The sequence below is a fragment of the Typopeltis vanoorti genome, chromosome 4 (assembly GCF_054136105.1).
Source record: "Typopeltis vanoorti isolate ZY-2024b chromosome 4, IOZ_Tvanoo_1.0, whole genome shotgun sequence".
Classification (NCBI taxonomy): domain Eukaryota; kingdom Metazoa; phylum Arthropoda; class Arachnida; order Uropygi; family Thelyphonidae; genus Typopeltis; species Typopeltis vanoorti.
The window spans coordinates 42,733,080-42,754,965 of NC_143552.1; the positions used below are offsets into that span (position 1 = coordinate 42,733,080).

At 33.3% G+C, this 21,886-nt stretch overlaps 1 pseudogene across 1 annotated transcript in view; it reads right to left on the bottom strand.

Moving 5' to 3' along the window:
* Positions 1 to 9,187: 9,187 nt before the first annotated feature.
* LOC150107259 (hexosaminidase D pseudogene) overlaps positions 9,188 to 21,886 on the bottom strand; it is a 148,831-nt pseudogene continuing 136,132 nt past the window's right edge. Inside the window, exon 3 of the transcript XR_016548238.1 lies at positions 9,188 to 14,801. The product of XR_016548238.1 is annotated as a hexosaminidase D pseudogene (transcript). The remainder of the gene's footprint in view (positions 14,802 to 21,886) is intronic.

Sequence of the window (21,886 nt, forward strand, 5' to 3'; positions counted from 1 at the left end):
CTGTCATGTTTGTAGAAATTAAAGACAGAAATAAATTTAGTAGATTGGAATTTTCATCTTCATTACATTGACAATGAAGCAATTAAAATTAGGAATTTGTTGATCATTGGCTGTCTACTTTATTATTATCATCTTACTATATTTGTTTGTGTGTGTATCTTATATTTTCTTAATTTATTTTACTTTTCTTTTAACAGGAATTTGTTGAGCATTTGCTGTCTTACAAAGTGGTGCTTTTTAAAATACTTCTGTTATTTTCATTTTAACTTCCATTGTTAATATACTGAAGATGCCTTAGATACTAAGGTGAAAATTTTGCATCTATTAAATTTATTTACACATAAGTTTTAGTTTTTGTCTTTAATTTCTACATGGATAGAAATTAATGACCATCATTTTTTTAAATTTTTATTTTGGTTTAACCAATAAGAATACAATTTGGTCGGCTAAATCCCAAATTGCCAGCCCATCCTCGTTCGTTCACTATCCAAGTAGATACCCAACAGGGTGCACCACGTGAAGGTGAGGATTGGACATTAGGTCAGAAGCCCTGGTCGGTTCTCTGCATTCCTTTAAAGGCTATGTGGAAGTCTCCTCTCAGTTATACAGCTTTGACCCTTATGACACAGAATTAAAAACATATATGTACTTTGTGTTGCCTAAGATGGGCTTCCTGTGATGAGTTTTGCAACTCCATGGAGAATCTGAATAATAACAACATAATTCAAAGGCAATTATGGGAAAACAATTTCTCAGTTGGATATGAGATGCACTTTTAAATCTGAATGATCTGTAATTTCTCAGTATTGGTAACCTGTTGGCAAAATATAAAAATATGAATGTGACCTGCTTCTGCTACTTTATTTTTATCCACTTTATCCATAACAGATGTACCTCATTATATATTATTTCATTTTGTATTTTTTGTTACCTAAATGAAGTTGCATTTTTTATCCATCTAGTGTATTCTATTTCACATAACCAAACAGCAATATCCAAGACTGCATACTTGTTTATTACTTAAATAAGAAAGAAACATGTAATCACTGTGAGAGAGGTAAATGTTTAATAAAATAAAAACAATTAACAGACATTTTACTTTGGGTATCTTCATCAGGGTAAGAGCTAAAACAAAGGAAAATTAAATGCACTTGATTGTAATTGTATGATTAACAGTAAGCATCCTTTGTGCAGATGCTAGTATACTAGGTTGAAACTCCACACTATCATGAACTATGTCACTATAATTTCATCAAATAAGTTTTTCTATGCTTTCTATTTCCACACTTCGAGAACAGGAAGTTAATCATTGCACCTGTGATCCAGTTGATGTAAGACTGGAATTTTCTTTTTGAATTATTCTAAAGAATCTTATAGGTTTCAGCTCCATAATAGGCTTAACTTGAGTGGTTTTATTAGTCAAATATAGTCTTGATATTCAGAAATCTGCTTCTCAAGAAAATTGACTGGCCAGTTTGGCTGAAACAGTAAGTTGTATGAACATGGAGACTGGATAAAACATCACAGGGCAAGTTCTTCTTTAAGAGAGGATAATGATAATAACTGATAGATTTGAAAGATCATAAGTTTTTGAGAATCTTTCACATAAGGAACAGAGGGAGGCTTTATGGGGAGGGGGGGCTTGGAAAGTTCTCTTTAACATCATTTGTGTAGAACACAAATGATGTTAAAGCAACTGATATAACCACAAGAAAGAACATATTGGTAGCAGAGTTATGGAGGATAACTTACAGTAGCGAACAAATTAATCTGAATACTTACATTTTAAAGTAAAATTTTGATTTTGCAAAAACAATAAGTACAAAAATTACACTCAGACTTTACCTAATAAGTTCATTAATTTGCTCAGGCATGAACTCTACCAATGTAGAACACATTTTCCTTATTTCTGCATCTCGAAACTATACTTTTATATTGGACTATTAATTTTCACTATGGCCCACAAATTTTCTATTGGATTAATGTCAGGAGAGTTACCTGGCCACTGAAGCAATTGGATGTGATTTTTGAGGAACTTTTTCACTTTTTTTTTTTTTTTTTGAAGCATAGAATGGAGTAAGATCCTTTTGGAAGATGAGTTCTTTGTCTTTCTGGATCTGTGGGACCACTCTTTCTCCAATATTTTTATGTATTAGTCACTTTTCATCATACCGTCAACAGGTACAAGTGATCCTTGACTGTCATGTAAACAATAACCCCAAAACATCTTTTTAGCATGGTGCTTAGGATCTTGTTGAAGGTGGAGGAGAAATCTTCTCAGCTGCTGATTGATGAATATAGGGTACTCATTCTCCTTGGACAAAGAAATGGCTCTCATTTGAGAAGACGACCTTCTTTCACTTCTCAACAATCCAATCTTTGTACTTTTGCCCACTGGAGCCTCTTTTTTGTGCATAGTCTTTATCATCAACAGTTGTTTCTTTTTTTGGTCTGTTGGCAGTCCACCCCCGCTTCCAACAATCTTCGACAGACTGTCATGCCAGAAACATTAATCCCACTAGCTGCCAAGTCTCACAACGGACAATCTTGGATTCATTTTGCTTTTCCTAACTGGTAAATGATCTTGAGTAAGTGTAGTTTTCCTTTTTCATCACTTTTTTTTTTTTTTTTTTACTGGCAGGAGAAAAAAGGTATTTGTCTCCCTAAACTTCTTTAAAATTGCATTAACAGTACCCAAACCAACACCACTCTCATTGGTAATTTGTCTTTGAGTCATGGGTGTGTGCTGAAAAAGAGTACATATTTTTGAATGCTTTCTTTGAGATGTATCCATTTTATAGATACAAAATGGATACATCTCAAAGAAAGCATTCAAAAATATGTACTCTTTTTCAGCACAGATACAAAATGGATACATCTCAAAGAAAGCATTCAAAAATATGTACTCTTTTTCAGCATACACCCATGACTCAAAGCAAAAACAAAAACCAAACCCAAACCTTCTTTAGAAATACTGTATGTTCTTTCTTGTGATTATATCACTTGCTTTAATGTCATTTTTATCATTCTAGGTGTTTATCAGAACTTTCTAGCCTCTGTACTTTTATTTGGAAGATGAGAGAATAGTCTAATTTTTGATTCACTTCAGGACCTTGTTTTGTTTAATAGGTTAAGGTTTCTTGATGGAGAAACACTACACAGGAACATATGTGTTGTCATATTACAGTCATGGTCAGGTCATATTTTCGGGTAAGAGTGATGTGCATAGTGTCTAGGAAATGTGGATTCACAACAAACGGAAGTAGTTGGTTTCAAATTGGATATAGACATCAAGGAAGGAAACCTCCTTCAGACTTTTTCTGGGGATGAAGATTTATTTTTGTGCACTTGGAAAAATGGCGGTGGTGGGGGGAGCATACTTTTAGTGGACAAGACCAGGTTTTCATTTATCATGATGAAAGGAATCTTTATATGGACTTTTTCACATGCTGGTGATGTATCCAATATCAAATGGGGGTGGGGGGGGCAGAGTTTTTCATATGAATAGGCAAATCAGTCAAAAGAACAAAAAAAATTGACAGACAGACAAAAATATTCAGTGAATGGTAGGTGGAATAGTCCAGAGATTGGATGGTGCAGTGTAGATGGTGAATGATGTGAAGTGTAGGAATGGCCTCACACAGTGTCGTGTAATGTTTCTTCTAAATGTTCCAAATAGTAACTGGAAAGAGTAGATCAGTGGAGTGCTCTTCTACTGATCTACTCTTTCCAGTAGAAGATCAGTGGAGTGCTCATGGCAATTCCTCCCTTTAGTTAAATGTTCAACTCACTCACTGCAATTACATGTTTCTTTCTTAAATTATGAAAAATCCAAAAGGTTTTGCTATATATTATACATTCCTTAATGCTCTTCTGATTTTGGATTTGAGGAAAAAGTTTTTGTGTTTTTGGATTAGCTTGTCACAACCTAAAATAAGGAATGGTGACTATAGATTTCATATCAGGATATAGATCTCCCTCTAGAACAATAGCTTCTCCAGTTTTCAAGCAAAGGAAATTCAAGACCCAAGGATAAAGTGTCTAGAGTCCAACCTCATTGTACCATCAGAACACTGGAGGACTTAGCTTTTTTTTTTTTTTTTTTTTTTGGAAATTGTCTTTTGAGTCTTCCAATATAGAAAGACTGGGCTAAATTATAGCTATACCTAACATACTATGAAGATTCTTAATGGACAATGTCTTACTGTTCATTTTTTTTTTTTTCAAACACATCCACCAGGAACATGCTCTTTCAATGGCATGTTCTCTTTTCTTACCAACATACTGTAAGACTGTCTTTATATATATATATATATATACTGACTATAACCGAGACTAGAATAACAATTAAATTTATTCAAAACGCAACATGTTTCATAGGATTGTCCGACTTCTTCAGGTGTGGGAACATAGAAAGCAAGTAAACACTATAAGAAACATCGTATCACTATAAAACGACTATTATAAAATCAGTTAGCTTTGAACTGTAGCTACAGTCCGTGTTGAAGTTCTATTGTTAAGTAGCTGCATGCGTCTGATTTCACGCATGTGCCAATATCAGATAGCAGAGCTCAAAGAGTCCGGTAGATTATAGCTGAGGTTATTATTTATGTGATGAGGGTCCATAACAATTTCCTTAAACTTGACTATGCGTTGCTCCACCTCGTCACGGCATATATGAAGGTTTGAGGTTGTTGTCCAGTTTATCTCATGTTGACGGCCTTCATCATTTGTGTTTACTGAAAACAGTACATGGCTTGACAGGGCACTTGCTCTAGTTCTTTTGTAGGCAATGTCTCTCTGGTGTTCTTCTAGACGTAGGAGGATGGATTTTTCAGTTTGGCCATAGTATTGCTTTCCACAGTCACACGTGATTTTGTGCACTCCTGGGAATTGTAGATGGTTGTGAGCTTGTTTGTATTTGCTTAAAATCGATCTTAGTTTAGGAAGAGTAGAGAAACAGGTTTTTATGTTGAACTTTCTTAAAATTCTTCTTAGTTTCGTGGAGAGCGAGCTGATATATGGTAAGTAGATATAACCTTTTGGATTGTCTTGTGTTTCCGAGTTGTTTTGATGGTGGTGGTGGTATAGATGCTTATTAATAGTTTTCGACGAGTAGCCATTACTTGTGAAGGTTCTTTGTAGATGTTGTAGTTCATTGTTTAGATCTTCATCATCTGACAGTATAGATCTAGCACGATGTGCTAGGGTTGAGATGATACCCACTTTCTGTGCAGGATAGTTGAGGACGCATGCAGGTATCTATCTGTGTGTGTAGATTTTCTAAAGATTGATATTTTAATAGAATCAGATGATTTAGTAAGTCTTACATCCAGGAAGGGAAGAGATCCATTTTCTTCAACCTCCATTGTTAATTTGATATCTTGGTGGAAGTTGTTTAAATGATTTAAAAAAGACTGAAGGTTATTGGTGCCATGGTCCCAGATAAGAAATATGTCATCTACAAATCATAGCCAAATTTTTGGTTTAAGAGTAGCTGAGGAGATTGCCTTTTGTTCGAAATCTTCAAAAAAGATGTTAGCTAATATAGGAGACAGGGGGCTTCCCATTGCCAATCCTTTATTTTGTTTGTAGATTTTCTTCTCATATTGAAAGTAGCCAGAGTGAACGCAATGTAATAGCATGGAAAACATCTTTTTTGAAATTTTGCTCTTTAAAATATCGAGAACCTCTCGAATTGGTACGTTTGTAAAGAGAGCCACCACATCAAAGCTCACCATGATATCTGAAGGCTGGAGTTTGAAATTTTTGATTTTCGAGACGAAATCTGTTGAGTTTTTTATATATGAAGAAGAATTTCTTGTAAAACCTTTTAAAGATGAAGCCAGAAACTTAGATAAGCTGTAGGTAGGCGAGTCAATACTATCTACTATTGGTCTCAGTGGGTAGTTTTCCTTGTGTATCTTTGGGAAACCATATAACCTTGGGATGAGTGGATGTAAAGAGTGAGCGGCAAGGCATATGGTTCTTGGAAGTTCTGTGGCTTTTTGTAAGAGGTCGTTTGTTTTGTTATGTATCTCCCTCATTGGATCTCTCTCAATTTCCAAGTATGTATCTGACTCTAATAATGCCAAGATTTTTTCATGGTAATCTGTTTTATTTAGCACTACAGTTGCGTTGCCCTTGTCAGCTTGTATGATAACGATGTCTTTGTTGTTCTTAAGACTTTTTATTGCTAGCCTTTTGCCAAGGGAGATGTTATCAGATGGAGGTCTTGCATTATTAATGGCAAGTATTGCTTCCATGCGAAGTAAACTGGCGTCTGCAGCAGGAAGTAGTGATGCAGCGTTCTCCATCTTAGTTAAAAACATTTCCTTGGGAATAGTTTTAGGTGCAAGGACAAAATTGAGACCTTTTATAAGAATTTGTTCTTCGTTGTGATTTAGAACATATGATGAATGGTTTATCACTAATTTTTTATTTCTTCCATGAAGATTATTAGGGGTTGGTTGTTCTTGTGTTCTCTTTAGTGAATTAAACTTTCTGATAAGCTTATGTTTGTTTAAGTTTTGAGATGTTAATGCCCGACGTGTACTTATTTCTTGAACGTGATTTCATGACACGCAGTCTAAGGAGGTCGCTAAATGGTTTTCTAAGGATGATTTTTGAGAAAAGAGCTAAATTACGTTTGGTATCGTTAATCCTCTCTCCTAAAAATTCTAGTTTTGCTTTTTGTTAGATTCTGTGTGCTTTTTCACTAGTAATGGCTTCTCTTACAATTTATTCCTAAATTGTAAGAATTTAGGAATAATAGAAGAGAACTTACAACATTTCAGGAAGATAAGTCTGTTGATAGTGAGTCCAATACTCTTAAGTGTCTTCTCATAAGCTTTCATAGGATGGAAATTATACCCGTCAGAAGGGATATGATAGCAATTTGTAGTATTAACTCGGTACTGGTGATATAGTTTTATAGTGTACTCGGTACTGGGTTTTATAGTGATACGATGTTTCTTATAGTGTTTACTTGCTTTCTATGTTCCCACGCCTGAAGAAGTCAGACAATCCAATGAAACATGTTGTGCTTTGAATAAATTTAATTGTTATTCTAGTCTCGGTTATAGTCAGTATATATAAATATGAACATATCCCAGTACTGAGTTAATACTACAAATTGCTATATATATATATATATATATATATATATATATATATATATATATATATATATATATATATATACACACACACACACACACACTATACAAGGTATATTAAAATTTTATCTGAATTTTAAGACAAGACTATTACATATATCTGAATGAACAAAATAATGGAATAAACTGAGGCTCTCAAAAGTAAATGTCCACATCCACTTTTTTTTTAAAAAAATATATAATAAGAATGATGTCTGGCCACCAATCAATTATAATCCAAACACAACTCCACATTTTTGAAGTCACTGTTTCAGCAGTTGCACTTATCTCTTGTTTTAGCATTTACACACTATCCATCTGACCAGTCTGTCTATATACAACACTTATGTTACAAAAAAAAAGTGAAAGATGTCAAATTATATGATGATCTAACTAAGGGATTGGAATCTTACCTTCCCATCAAACAGGCTGCAACTTCTCATTCAGTGAACTATATTAGATTGCTTTCATCATAAATTTCCCCAAAATATAGAACTCATATATAAATATATACTTTAAGGTGCTGTTTTCCTTTTATTCTTTAGTTTGTCAAGATTATACGTGAAGAAATTTCCCAATATTCCATACTTATAGAAAGTTTTTTTTGTATTGTGGGATTCACAGTACTTCATACACCTAATTATGTAAGAAACTAATATTGATATTGTTAAAAAAGTTATTTTTGTGTGTTTTTCTACTCACATCTCTTAAGAGGTGATGCCTATTATCAAAGAAAATTACCATATTTTAAGATAATAATTTGTTATTTTATGATAAGTTGGTGATAAGTATGTTTAATTGATTAAATGAAACATATGGTATTTTATGATTACTTTCTTGATTTTTTTAAAATTTTTCATTGGTATTTTTTTCAAATATCAATCCTACACATTGAAAGACTGCAGAACTTCTAGTTCTCTAATGCCTTGTTAATATGAATACTAATTTTAGTAAATGAAGCATAAAACTCAGTTATCAAAAAGCACCACACCAGTTAAATGTTCAACTCATTTCAGTATGAGTTGTTTTAGCAAACAAATGATAAACCAAGGGTTGTGTCATATTGCATTAAAATTATGTAGTTTTATATTAAAATATAGAACTATGTACATAGCATGCACAGTGCAATGTATGCATAATTTTGAAAAATTTTAAGAGAAGTAGTTTTATTTATATTTTTTTGTCATAATTGTTTAATACCTGATAACACTGAAGTTTTTTTATATTTTTTTAAACATTTATTTATTAAATGGATCCTATGATTTCTTCATTTCTGATTCACTATATTATCTTTTTTTCCCATATCAAAGCAGTGCATTTGATGAATATGCTGTTTTGATATATCCAAATTTTGATCAATTTTAAATATGCTAACTTTGTTGGCAGGTTTATATGTGATGTGATATTTGAACTCCCCATTACCATTCAAGAAAAACTATCAGGGATGTTGATATTTAATTATAGACAATTTTACGATTGCTATTCTGAATTGGAGTGCCATTATTATTCATTCACATATAAATAAAATTACACATTTCATCTAAAGTTGCTGGTCAGCAAACCATACTTAATTATGAAGAATTATGTGTTGGTTGGTTGGCTTTGCTTTTATCAGAATAAAGCTAAATATTATTACACCCTTATACTAACATTTCCAATATCAGTGAAGTAAATATTGTTCTGTTGTGATGCTTCACTTTTTTTTTTTTTAATTATCTCATTAAAATACAAACTACCAGAGAAAGTAGTGAGCATTAAATTTATATTCTAATTCAAATTAACAGTTATTACTATTGTTACTACACAGGACATCTTCTATAAGAAGATTCCCCCTTCAGAGGTGAGTAACCTCTGATGCTTATTCAGAAGCATTTTAATGTCATTGATATTACATATATAATATAATATGGCTGCCAATAAGAGGTTTAAAAATACATTAATTAAAAACTGGAGCACATGATTTTATATTTTTTTTTTCTTTTTCCTTTTACAACACTCATAAAGTCAGATTCAAATTGATGAGTACTTAGTGCTGTTGATAATTTCCATTTACTGATCGAAGTTATTTACAAAAACACAATACAATTTAACATTTTATCATTTACAAAGTCCTTATCATGCAGTGTTTTATCATTTTCACTTATAGTATTAGTATTGACATGGTATCAACAAGTATTATACTTCTACTTCCATATAATTTTAATCTAAGACATTGGTGAGTGGGCCATTTCAGTAGGTCCAAAGGGTGCATTAGAAACTGAAAAGTTTCAGAGTTTAGAAAAACCATACACTGGAATGATTTGTAAAGTTTCATATTTTAATAATAACAGTTTTCTCCTTAAACCTTCAGAAATTACAACCTGAAAGGTGGAGGAGGTAAGGAGAGAATCAGTTACTCCATATTTTCCCACTTAAATGGTTCACCCCCATATACTATAATTGTATTAAAGATCATCTTATTTCATTCAATATTTAATCCTGATTGACAAAGCAGCAGCAAATGATAATTCATTTCTGATTTAAAAAAAGATTTTACTACTAACTATAATAAAAAATAAAGAATTTTGTGTATTAATGTACTGTTTGTGAAGGTATCTAAATAAAAATTAAGAAGCATTCTTTAGTATGGAGTGAATAAACAATTAGTATTTCACCACAGTTGGGGTACATGATGCATAATTAGCATTTTGACCTGAGCACAAAAATATCTAATTATGTTACTGAGCTAGAAAAGTACCACACATGTGCACATTAAGTCTGGGCAATAACTTCTACTATATTTTTTATTGTTTATTTGTAATGTGCTTCTCAAAACTTTACATCAGCAAGGCACTGAATGTTATTAATTTTTGCACAGAGAGAGAGATTAATTCCTTTAATACTAAACTCAGTAATTAGTTGGTCCATAGCTCATTGCTGAAGTTTATATTAAGGAGGACACTACAGATCTAAAAATGAAATTGCTAATTAATTTTAATTGCAATGCTTCTTTTGTGTAAATACTTAAATGGTTATTGTTAACTAATTATTGTCTTATAAATAGCATACCTTTTCTTTTTTCTTTTTTTAGTTTTTAATTATCTAGTACATATTTCATTAAAATATATTTTAAAATATTCTTTTTACATAAATGGGCAATGCAGCATTGAGCAACTCAGCTGTCTGTTAAGGAAACATTGCTTCATATTTGCATGTGTATATATACTGGCCAGTCCAAAAGATGTAGCAACCACCCCAGAGCACTGATCTTTCTAAGGATTGGCACTTTTTACTGGATATTTTGCTACCCAAGACAATACTTCACCTCAGGTAACAAAATGTCTAGGTCTGGCTTCTGTGTACAGCTATATGCATACACATATATATTGTTTGCATCAGAAGGATTCTTGATCTTGAACCAGAGTCAATTTTATACTATGAAATAGTATAAAATTGACTGAATTATTCTCAATAAAATTCATACAGTGATTTGTAATCATTGGCAATTCTAAATGTTGCAGTATGGAATGATTAATGAAAAAAAAAAAAAAAACTAGACATGCACCATTCTTCTAGTTGTAAATAATAAACTCAAGTAAGAGAGAATGGAGATTACCTAACCTGTGAAAGCTTAATACAGAATCAGATACAGATAAGTTGGTGAGACCTATAAGCAACTCTGTTACTGATCAAATATAATGTGGCAAATTTTGTGATACTCTATGGAACTATAGTTTAATTTTTACACTGTTAAATGATATCAACATATACAACTCTCAGAATAAATAATACACTGAAATACCACACTAAAAGATATATAAGCTCAAGATTCCTTTAAAAAAAAAAAAAAAACATGCATGATTATATCATGCCACTGCATGACAAAATTCCACATTTTATGTCTTTGCAGAAAACCTCAAAAGTCAGTGTGTGTTAAAAGACAGAAATAAAGCATAAATTCATCAAAATTTACATGCATACCTATAATTATTTACCCAAATGTAATGCAAAATTTCCACTTAAGAATATTTTTGAAAAGGTGGCTTTGATAAGTATAAATAAAAAGCAAAATAAAATAGAATGAAGTACAATAAGCAATATTCAAATACAGTGCATGTTTATAAAATTATTATATTTATCTCCAGTGTCTTATTTCTCTTTGTTAATTTGATTATTCAACAATTATGAATTAAATTCATTAGAACAGACCTTCCAAAATTAATTAATTTAGATCAATACACAGAAAATGTCACGATGTCCTACTGTATGATATCCATACACTGGCAGAATGCGTGTTAGCATCTGATTACAAAACATTCATATCTGGTGATCAATTACACAGCATTACATTTATACTGAGAAAATGCCAGCATGTTTTTTGTTTCTGGGAAATGAAGTGTTGATCTTTCAGAATAAATGAAAAATTAAAATATATCATTCTGCTATTATGCTTTTTTCCCATGGTGATGGATGAATTCAAGGAAATCGATGAAAAAGTAGTTCACTCTGATGAAATTACCTTTGGGAATATGCAGACTTGCCAACATTGAGGTATGACAGTTGCAAATAAGAAGTGCCTTATGTTTGGGACAATATATATGCCAGCTAATAAAGGCACTGACAAATTGGCAGAGGTTGTTTCATTAACTCCTGAACACAAGTTCCTTGGGGAAGTGACTAGTTGTCTTCTACTTATGGTTAGGACGGATCCTAAACAACAGATTTATTTCACAACTTGTGATCAAATTTTTTTTCATTAAAAAAAAAAAAAAGCATTCTAGGGACTTGATTTTAGATATCAAATTTATTCCATGGCAATCAAATACTCATACTACCACCGTCCCTTGATTCCAGAATTTCAGACCAGTTAGAGTAAGTTAATGCATAGAAAATTATTCAAGCAAAAGAGAAGCAGATAAAAGTGTAGTAGAGAATTTATGTAAACAAAACTAAAAGTTGTACAGAAGCATTTTAATCATATAGCCAAGTCAGAAGATTCACCTAAATTATAAAAAAAAATTGTACTACTAATTCTAAAAGTGAAGCGATTATCTCTACAAAATGCAAGAACCCAAAACAAGACTGAAAACATTACCATCATTCATACTTATTCATATTCCTCTTAATTCTACCATTACTGATTAAACTGCCCACAGCTATATAAAGCTCTTCTTAACTGCAAGTGATAGATGAAAGAGAAGAAAACAATTGCAAAACACAGTTCCATATTTTTACAAAAAAAACTTCATCTACCTTGTCCTGTCAAGCACATAACATCTTCTGGGAGGAGGAAAAACAAAAAAAAAAAAAAAAAACGAAAAAAAAAAAAAACATGACAGCTCATCTAGTGACTTGAGAGTACAGTCCAAATTTAAACATTATTGCACAACTGTACAACATATTCTGTCCAAGTACGGATTTGAAGTAGAAGAAACTGGAGCATAGCTCCCACTATATATCAACTACTGGTATCTCAGAATACCAGTATTAAATAAAATTGGGAGAAATTCTGGGGGACTCACTTATTTCCTTTTATTGACTAAGCAGGTCCTTTTCCTGGAGTAATTTCATCCCCAAGTCCTACAGAAAATTTTTTCAAAATTTCAAGTGGTGGTAGAGGTCGTCTTGGCCATATTTTGGCCTTTTTCAAGTTCATACCATCTTTCCATAATTTTTCCATCTTGGTGATGTATGGAAAAATGTTCTGCTCTATCCATTCAGCAACTGTGTATTCATCATATACTTCACGCAAAGCATCTCTTGCTGTACGAACAAGTGAATTTAAAGGATAATAGATAGACGAATAATCTGTCAATCCTTCATCAATCCGCATAGGGCTGGTAAGATTGTGACGTATATTGTACTCAGTCAACCATGCTTTATGTACGGTTACATCATATAAATAATCATTAACTCTCTTAATAGCTTCACTGTGATGCTGTGTCAACCTAAACACAGCAGAACCAGGAAAGAAGCAACTGGATGCTCTTTGCCACAAATATGGATCACTATCAAAGTCAACTTGTCCTCTCTGATGTACAGTACATTGCAGAATTTGGTGGAATTTGGAAAACACCTGTTGTTGGTTGAAATAGCCATGAGAAACAGTAAGAAGGTTAACAATTAAGGAAGGTATGCCAGCAGGAAAGAGTTCACATAGTGCTGCTAAATGATCATATCGCTGCCAACCTGTAATGATAATGCCTCGAAAAGCACTGAATTTTTTGTATTGTTCATTCATAACTTCCAGCCATGCCTCATGATTTTCTAAATGCATTTTGATGTTGGGAACAGTTAAGGTCTCTCCAAAGGCACCTTTGAAGGCACTTGCTGCCCAGATGAAAGGGAAGACCTCACTGTACATCATCCACACATTATATGGAACAAATCGATAAATATCCTTCACATATGTCCATACCATAGGCTCAACCAATGTTCCCAACTGAAATTCTTTAAGCTTCTCTGTTGGCATCTGTCGCAGCATGTCATCCCATATAATAGGTATAATGTTATGCTTGCTCCTAACATACTGTGCTACACGGGCTACATGTGAAAGGAAAAGGTTATCACGGTCTAACCTCATGCATTTGCTACAGTAACCCAAATGAAATACTTCATCACAGCCAACATGAAGCCACTTAATGTATGGATGAAATGATACAACTTGGTCAATGAGATGCTGAACAAGGGTGAAAGAATCATTGCGTGATGGGCATAGTGCCTGGGGATAGTCATCGACCTCACGGAGGTCACGAAATTCTTGAAGCTTTAAAACAAACTCTAAGTGACCAAAGGTTTGGACGAGTGGAATAACTTCCAAGTTATAAGTAAGAGCAAGACCCAAGATAGCCCGTACATCCTCTTTAGAGTATGCATTTTTTGCTTGGATTGATGCTAGTGGTCCCCAAAAGGGAAACATATCTTCATACTCCAAAAGAATGGCATTAGCTCCAGCATCTTTAAGCAGAGGAAAGAGTTGTTTATAATATGCTAATTTGGGAGGGGCACCCTTGAGATCAAAATGTACTACACGTAAAGGAGGAATAAAGAAAGAACCATGGTTTCTTGCTGCCGAATCTTCACCAGCAACTTGCCACTGCTTGCTTTGCCAAGCTTGATTCTGAGACTGATAATGCGTGTTCTGGTTCTGCTGTGGCTGTCCTTCTTTGTAAACATGATTTCTAGAACCCCAGTTTTCTTGATGATTGGACTGTTGGCTAGCATCCTTTCCTGTTGACTCCTGATGGAGCTGATTATATTGGAGTCTATTCTGATTGTTTGATATGGAATTTTTATCACCATTCAGAGGTCTTGCTATCCCTGCTCTTATTTCTGGAATCCCTTTACTATTAGGTATCTGGAAATCTGAGTTTTGAGACTGCTTATTCAATTGAGCCAAGGCAGACAGGTTTCTGCGTGGTATAAGGGTCTTCTGATTTCTGCTAGTTGCTCCACTCATACCCAGAGGAAAATCATGCTTTTCTGCTTGAATACTCCGCACCACAAGATCACTGTGGCCGCCCATAGAGCCATACTGTAAACAGATTATAAGAACCGTTGTCACCATAACAGCTGCAAGAAGAAATGATTTACGTCTCCACAGGGATAGCACTAGATGCTGAGGGCAGTGCCGTGCAACCTGAATCAGCATGATCTTGCAAGTTTCTAGACAAAGAAAAACCAAACATTAAATTAGGAATTACACATTTGCTGGCAGAAATAAGATTTATATACAATGCATATCCAGAGTTTAATAAATACTGGTCTAACTGTAGCTGACTAGTGAGAGAAAAAAAAATATGCCAATCATATTTTATGATTTTTAGAAAAAATCCTAGTAGAAATTATGATATTATAGTCATTAAATTTAAGTATAGTTCTCTAGTCCTGTGCACTGTAAATTAGAAATGAAAGCAAATTACAAAACCATTTAGATTTTTTTTTTTGTTTTGGTTAAATCAAAAAGAAATCTGAGCATTTCTGTTGCATGTATTATTAACATTAGACCTCCGGCAGAGTTAAAAAGCCTAATCATGGGAGATTCCCAGAGTTACACACAATGTTTCCTCATTTTTTTTTAATTATTTATTTATTTTTTTTTAAAATAGCTGTGGACCTGCTACAGCTATTTTAATATTTTAACTCTGAGCAGAAAATTTTTACACAAACTAATGACTGCATGGTACTTTGATGCCACCTCTTACGGGGCTTTGAGTATATTTCACATAACTTCAGGTTTCTGCTTCTATATGACCTGTTCCAACCAATCATCACTCTCCCCATCTGTTTGAGAATAGGAAGGCCACTTATTTCACTCCTAATGAGGCCTGCCTGGCAGCCACAATCACATGACCTAATTGGACTAATCCAGTGGCAGTTGATAGACAATTAGAATACAGAGCATCAGGAAAGAAAAGCAACTGTGTCAATAGCGACTAAGAACAAGCAACGTTTTTAAAAGAAATTTTCAGTTGAATTGTGTAGCAACGATTCAGCATGCGCAGGAGCATCTCAGTCACTGCATGGCTGCACAACTTGGAGGGAATATTGTTTACATACAATATTCATCAAACTGTCTTAAACTCATGTTTCTGCACTCACCACACTCTCAAGTAATCAATTCCACTCATCAGCTACTCTCCAAGAAAAGAACCTGCTCCTCATCCTCCTTGTGAAAATATCTTGCACATTAATCTGGTAATAACCCCCTTACAAACTTATATGTCTCAATCATGCCCCCCCCTTTCTTTCTCTTAATCATGAGGCTCTGCAATAGAGGACCTTATACAATGGAACTGTAACTGCTTTCTTTTTGCATGTCAAAGTTCTTCTCGTCATTGTTAGAATCTAGCGATGACTTCACAACTTGAGTAATGTTATTCCTAAACTTCAAGTCCCTATCCTCCTGCATAAAAATTTCCCTGCCAATTATATACTTTGCATCCCATCCTTGCCTGCAAATTTCAAAATCGTACACTTTGCAACACTGAACTGGGAGCACCACCCAGTTGCTCATTGATAGTCTATTCAGATCGTCCTCTTGTGAGACATCATCTGCTTAAATCCTCACTGTTTTCCCCCAGCTTTGCATCTTCTGCAAACAGCCGCACATTTCCAGTTAAACCTGTACCAATATCATTAATATACAAGTGAAACAGTAATGGCCTCAAAACAAACTCCTGTGGCATGCCACTAGTGACTTTACTCTTTCAGAGTACCACTCCCCATACACTGTTGCTGATATCTATCTGACAGCTAATCAGTTATTCAATTCACTAATCTAGTATCTAACCCTATTCATTCCAATTTAGTCACTAACTTGTAGTGTAATATCTATCGATAACGTTTTCAAAACAACTTTTTTGTACTAATAGCACGCAATTTAACATCACACTGCTATTATCAACCTGGTTATGTATCCTAGTACTTACTAATTTGTTCAACATCTTTACCTCAACTACACACACATACACAATGAAAGTCTATAGTTTGTTGACCCAGTCTTATTCCCCTTGTTTAGTGAAATCGTTTATCCTCTTTCCACTCCTTTGGGACCTGGCCTGTTGCAAGCCTCATTCAACAGGTATGCCAAAGCCGCTGTTAATTCTCTGGAACATTTCCTTAAGATATAATGTGGTATGTCTTCAATTCCTATCGCCTTACTAACATTTACTTAATTTCTCATATACCTCCTGATCACTCATGCTCAGTCCATTCTCTCCCATCTCATAATGCCATACTTATGAGAATGAAATACTGTGATGAACTGCTCATTGAATACCTTGACTATAGTTTTCATCCATTACCTATCATCTTACCATAACCATTCTTTTATTTGCCACTTATTGAATGAGTACGGAAGGATTTTTCTTAGCCTGGGCTAATTTCTGCTCATATTGCACACGTTCCCAAAATAAATATCGTTAAAATACATGCATGCATATATTCTAAATGTCCTTACCAACTAAGTCATCTTCCTGGCCTGCACTTTGTACTCCTCCTAATGATGCAATTCATTATTATTATTCTCATCTTGTGCTGCTTCTGCAGTATCTTTTCCAAATAGCATGATTAATCTCTTCTTTACATCTACCTTACTCTCAGCTTTATGACATTTAGAATATATGCATGCATGTATTTTAACGATATTTATTTTGGCAACGGTTCTGAATTGAAGGCAACAGCAAGCATCCATGCATCTTAGATTCAGGAATGCTTGCTTCCGCATGCTCAACACTTTGGAGAGGGAGAGAGAGAGAGAGTGAGTGTGTGTGTTGAATATCAATCTATTAAAACAGATCTTATAAGAAATGCTACTTCATCCTGCAAAAGATCTAATTTCCATAAACAAACAGAGATAAAATTAAAAAATAGAACTCCATACAGATATTTGTTCAATTTAACCTTAATATAGGCAAATTTTTTTTCTCTCATTTTATGAAAAAAAAATGTATCAATATGTTTCAGATTCGTTCTTCCTTTAATTATTAGCAATTTTTATTTCCTTTTGAACAAGATATAACATGTGCAGTAACTGAATTATGATTTACAACATCCATGCACTTTTTGTGCATTCCATCAAAATATTGCCATGGAGAGAGAAAGAGAGAGAGAGAGACAGAGAGAATATTAATCCAGGTCTATGTAATTTCCAAGCACTCAGCCACAATTTGTCCAAGTATACAGAAGGTGATTAATAATTAACAATCATTTCATTCATGAAATAAATAGTCTGAAACATTATAAAAAATTATATGTTAAGTGATTTGCTGATACATATATAAAAAATATTTCTGACAATAAATAAAAAAAATAAATAATAATAAATAAATAAATAGTGCTGTGCAAGTTCAAGGAGTATGTTTAAATTTTATACTTTTTTTTGGTCCAGGAAGCTTTTCTGATGCATGAACTTTTTGCCGCAAGAAGCATTTGTAATAATAATAAATTATATGTTTAAATAATAATATAATACATTAGCCCTACCAATCTTATTATATGGAAGTGAAACCTGGACAATAAAACAAAAAGGCAAAGATTAATAACAGCTGAAATGAAACTTCAGCTGTTATTAACTGCAAAGTATACTCCTCCATTTGATCACAAAAGAAATTGTGAAAGAACTAGACCAGGAATTAGTAATATAAAAAATAAATATAAACATAAATGGATGGAACATGTTGAAAGAATGAAAACAGAAAGATTACCAAAACAAGTATTAAATTACAAACCATTAGGAAAAGAAAATCAGCAAGAGATTCCACAATGATTTCTGGGGACCATTGTAGGGCTAAATCTATGATAAGTAAGATGATGATGAATAGTAACATTAAAAAAAAAAAATTATAAATTTGCTTTATTAATTTTGCAGTTCATTTATATCTGGTAAATATTATACATATTATGTGAATCCCACTCACAAAGATTGTAGACTTATCCTACTTTAGAGGTTAAATACGATATTTTTGCAAGCTACTTCAGACATCTGGTGCATGAATTTCATACTGTACAGTGAAATTCATGCACCAGCTAAAAACACTTAAGTAGTACAATGATTATACATAATAAATAACGGAAAAACTCACATAGAAATATTATTTAATAGTATAATTTTCGCCTGTGTGTCATAGGCATCTTCAGTACAATTAAGCTCAAAATTAAACACTAACTGACAATTCCAAAAATTCAGTTAGTGTTTAATTTTGAGCTTAATTGTACTGAAGATGCCTGTGACACACAGGCGAAAATTATACTATTAAATAATATTTCTACGTGAGTTTTTCTGTTATTTATTATGTATAGTTATGTCTACTCACGGTTTACCTCTTTTAAAACTTAGTACAATGATATTCAACCCTACAGCCTGTTGGTTGAAGAATGGAAGCAGTATCGTTAAATTAAATACATTTAATTCAAAATAATTAAGATATGGCAGTGAATCAAGGACTGCATTAATATCCACTTGTCCAAACCTGGCTTTTCTGAATAATACCCAACTTTCACATAGATCTACTTATAAATATGAACATTTATTCAAGCAGTGATGAGAACTTACTTCATTGGCAAAACCTTAATGGTAATGAATTCCTTTCTATCCCTGAAACTTGGGAAACTGTTATCCTCAACTTTATTGAAATTTTTCACACCCACCCCACCCACCCCAATAGTGCTTTATTTGAATTAACACGTGTTCTTCTTTTGAAATCTCATCATTGCTGTTCTTTACTTACACTGATGATAAAGATACCAAGCAATTTTATAAGCTAGGTTTTAATCCTTTTTCCCAAGTGAAGCACACAGACAAATAAGTCACGTTTGCACCTAAACGTAGTTCAAGCCTGAGACAACTCATGGTAAAGGCGGAGCAAGCTTCGATCACTTTCCTTAGTATTTCCCCCTAATGCAAAGCACATCCCCTTGAGGAGATGTATGATGCTATGCATTAAAGGCAAGGGCCACTACCCAGACTGGTTTAGACCTTTTGAGGTCTCGTCAGTGGGAGCCAAACCCATAAATGCCAAGGTTGAAGTGATGCAGAGCTTATAGATTTTACCTAAACAAGTTGCCACAAGGTGCTTTGACTTTATTAAATAAAAATCTAAGGATGAGAGTAAGATGTAGAAAAACAAGTTGCCTCAGACTTGACTTATTTGTCTGTTTGCTTCACTTGGGAAAAAGGATTAAAACCTAGCTTATAAAATTGCTTAGTATCTTTAACATAGCATACCCAAGGTAAAAAACTTTCTACATCTTAAACTGATGACAATATCTTACAATACATAAGACAAAATATTTGTCTAAGATATATATATATATTTTTTTTTTTACTATGGTATACGTGAGTACAGTAAACCCTCGATTCAATGGACTAATAGGGGCTAAGGTGTGTCTGTTAAATTGCAAATTTTTTAATTTGCAATTTAACAGAATGTAACATTATACAATTTTATCAATATTAGCAGTGTAATAACAAAAATTGTTTAACACACAATTTTCACACTTTTAGATAAGTTAAGGTTCGATGTTAAGGTGCTTGGTTTAGGTAATCCTGCTTTGAAAAAAATATCAAGTTTTTTTTTTTTGAACTTTTGAATTCTGCTGTTTTTTTATAATTAACTCCCTAAAATTACGAAAATGTGTGTAATAAAACTGCCGCAAAAAGTCACGCCACGCAACAAAAGAACCAATTACAGTGCGATTGGTGTGATCACCTCATAATCTTTCACTGAATATGTTTTATGTCAGCTAAATTACTAATGTTTTTCCAACACATGATGGCCTATTCACGAAAATTTGTTAAAAATAACAGGAAATTAATAACAAAAAATAACCTGTTAATTTAATTATAAGTAAATCTTGATTAAAAGCATTTTAAAATTAACAGGGTGTTAATTTTCACGTGACATACGGAACCGGAAATTTTGTCCGTCAAATCGAGGGTTTACTGTATATATATATATAATTATATTTAAGCTGATCGCCATGCCTGACTAAATACTTTCCTTCATTTCTCATTTAACTTAATTTTGAAAGACAGTTAAGAAGATTAAACTAATAATACATTATACATAAAGAAAGGCTTTGGTGTCGTTCATTATCCATAATAAAGCATAATAGCATAACTAACTGTTGAGAGTTTATTTTTCACTTGGTTAGACTATAATAAATTTAGTTTAATCCTTTATCCAAGTGTGAGCAAACAAAGTTTATGCCTGAAAGTATCTTCAGGACTGGGGTAAGGTAGTACAACACCAGGCAACTCATTGCAAAGGTGGAGAAAGCTCTCATCACTCCTATCACAGTATCTTCCATAATGCAAAGCATTATGGAAGATACTGTGATATCTTCCATTACACATATCTGCATTACACATATCATGCATTACGCATTACTCACATATCACGCATTACGCATTACTATGCATTACACATATCCGCAAGGATATGTGTAATGCTATGCATTAAGGCAAGGGCTGCTACCCATACCAGTTTCGACCTTTATTGGGAGCCAGGCCCAGTACTGGAGACACCAAGGCAGAGGCAATGAGAGGTCATTCCAACCCATAGGAGTTGCCATTTTATTAGGCTTTTCTTTAGGTTTCTATCCATTTTACTAATGAATAAATTCCATTTTCTATTAAAGGCATCTCTTCCCATTGTATTTCTTGCTTTTATGTCACTTTTACATCTTCCATCACTGCTAATAACACTTCCTAGATATTTAAATGTCTTTACTTGATTCAGTTTTCCCCCATTTATTCTGATATCCATATTTGCCTCTTTCCTTGCCATTTTCATCACTTTTGTTTTTTTTTTATGTTAATTTTCATTCCATAATTGATACAGGATTCCAGTAATCTGTTGAACAGATGTAGTCCTGTTTCAGTGTTTGATAGTAATGCCTTGTCATCTGTGTATCTTATTGCAAATATCTGTCTACCTCCAACCTTTATTCCTTTTTCCGAATTCTCCAGTGCTTCTTTTAATATTGCTTCAAAATACATGTTGAACAAAATTGGTGACAGAGAACAGCCTTGTCTTACTCCTCGTCTAATGATACTTGGTTCTGTTGTACCATATATAGTGAGATAATTAGCCTTCTGTCTTTTCAATCTATACCAATCTTTTCCATTACTTCCACCATCGTATCCCATTTTGCATAGTCAAAAGCTTTCTCAAAATCTATATAACAGATGTTAACTTCTTTATTCACTTCTAGACTTCTTTCACTTACTATTTTTAACAGTCCAA